Consider the following 2481-nt stretch of genomic DNA (forward strand, 5'->3'; position numbering starts at 1 on the left):
GTGTTTAAATTGTTTTCTCACATAGAGAAACAGTGAAACATTGTGAAAATGTCTTAGTAATAGCAAATAACATAATGGTTAGCTGGGCTATATGGATACATCCTAGCATGATCTCCCATCCCAGATATGAATTGACAAGCCATAATCCAAATATTAAAATGTATTAGAAGCTAGTGAAGGAGTACAGAATAAAACCTAAGAGATATGCATACAGATACCTCTCTTTGCTGTATTAGTCAATACACATTTCTTATACATTTGTTTGCATCTATCAAAATATTTCAGTAGATTTAAAAATAAGATGTAAACCTCAGTTAATTAGTGATCTCATTTATTTTAAACTCGAAGCAGAACCAACAATAACACTGGGAAACAATTTATTTTCCATTTTCTGTTGCATGAGGTTTTTAGAACTCTTTCTATATATTTCTGCATCGCTGATTCCAAATCTGAAATCCGTTTTTTCGTGCATGCTCTAGTTTTTATGCAATTTTAATATCTTTTTGTTACAGTTAATGGCATGCATTGGTTTTTAAATTGGAGTTAAAGGGCAACGACTCTTGGATTGAACATAACCACAAGGCAATTAATGTTTAACAAACATCACTTTTACATAATTGTAGTTGTTTTTAAATGTAAAAAATTATTATCTGATAAAAACACCCTCTTATTTTGTTTTAAGATTGAATCATGGCTTCTTCAAGTAGGCGTAAATGTAAGAATAGTTCTGACACCTTCTGTTATATGTGTGGCTGTTACACACTTTAACGTCAAAGGCGCAATATTTCATCATTTGTGACACATGCATATATTGCCTATTTTCAGTGGTTTCAATTGGTTATTCAACTTATCTGCGAGAAAATTATAATGACATAAAAATTGTCCTCAACTTACTGAAGTATGAGGAGCATAACTGGATCATTTGTGTGGATCTTAAAATGGTAAATTTCCTTCTAGGACAACAGAGAGGTTTCACGAAGTATCCTTGCTTTCTGTGTTTGTGGGACAGCCAAGGTCTGGAGAAACACTGGACACAGAAGGAGTGGCTGAAACGTAAAGCTCTGGAAGTAGGGATGCAAAATATTGTAAATGAACCTGTAGTTAATCAAGACAGAATCATTTTTCCCCCACTTCACATCAAACTTGGCTTAATTAAGCAGTTTGTTCAGGCTTTGAATAGAGAAAGTGAATGCTTTCAACATATTATTTCTGCTTTTCCTGCCTTGTCTTTTGAGAAGATAAAAGCAGGTATATTCGATGGACCTCAAATTTGAACCCTCATACGTGATGAAGAATTTGCCAGGAAGATGAATAAGGAGGAGAAAGCAGCATGGCAGTCTTTTGTGGCAGGTACAAAGAAATTCCTTGGCAACAAAAAAGCAGAAAACTATGAATTTCCAGTTCAAAGGATGCTGTTGGCTTTCCGCAACATTGTATGTAACATAAGCATTAAGATTCACTTCCTGAACAGTCACCTGGAAAGACTATACTTTCAGGGATCATTTCTATAGTTTGTTACTGAACAGTCACCTGGATAAGTTTCCTGAAATTCTTGGAGCTGTTAGTGATGAGCAGACTACTGCTGGAGCATCAAACAAGATTGTCCTCAACAAATACACTAACGCAAGAGCTACAAACACAAATTTTTGCCTGAATAGAATTTAAATAAGTTTTGTGCAAATTTTATGATTAAAATAACCAGATAGAAGGTGATGGAAGACAATTTGACTTTGGGTGAGGACTATGAACCATAATCAAATGTCAAAATAATCTCGAGATGTTTTCTCTGAACATATGTACCCTGATTTATTAATGCCATCCCATTAAAATTAACAAAAAAATATTTAAAAAAAATAAAATAAGTGTTTTAATATATTCTATTTTGAAATTGTAGACAAATTCTGATAAAATCATATATTTTACTGTATTAGTGTATTTATTGCATTATATAAATTATTATATTTTCACAAAGATGATGCCCAAGAAGACATTCTACTTCATTATGTTAAACTAAATGTTGAAAATTTTACAATAAGATGAAAACCTAAAATCTTGAATTGCAAAAAAACTGTAGCTTACAGAGAAAAACTAATGTTAGATTTGAGATCAGCACACTCAAATTAGGTAAGAACAAGTATTTTTGTGGATGCAACAAAAATTTTGTTCCCCAGTGTAATGATAGAAAATTGAGACCTGAAGATCCCAATGTCTCAAATCATACAAACTCTAAAACTTGTCTTAGTCATCTACTTGGTAAAATGACATAGGACTTTGATGGGCAAAGCTTCTAATGGTTTAGGGTCTTTGTCTTACTCTATTTGCTCTTTTCACCAGCCTACACATCAAAGGAAACTTCAGTTCTTTATGGAGTTCCAATTTGTGGTCTTCAGTCTGGTTCTTTTACCCTACTCATTTCTCTCTGTGCACATCCAGCTGGTCTCCATGTCCCCAGCTTTTGATAGCATGCCTTGTTTTCTGCTT

At 33.4% G+C, this 2481-nt stretch overlaps 1 pseudogene; it reads left to right on the forward strand.

Annotated features, from left to right (window-relative positions):
* The first annotated feature begins 1480 nt into the window (after positions 1–1480).
* On the forward strand, positions 1481–1576 carry LOC136336851 (small nucleolar RNA U3; annotated as a pseudogene).
* Positions 1577–2481: the final 905 nt, after the last annotated feature.

This window comes from Saccopteryx bilineata, chromosome 4 (genome assembly GCF_036850765.1).
Source record: "Saccopteryx bilineata isolate mSacBil1 chromosome 4, mSacBil1_pri_phased_curated, whole genome shotgun sequence".
Classification (NCBI taxonomy): domain Eukaryota; kingdom Metazoa; phylum Chordata; class Mammalia; order Chiroptera; family Emballonuridae; genus Saccopteryx; species Saccopteryx bilineata.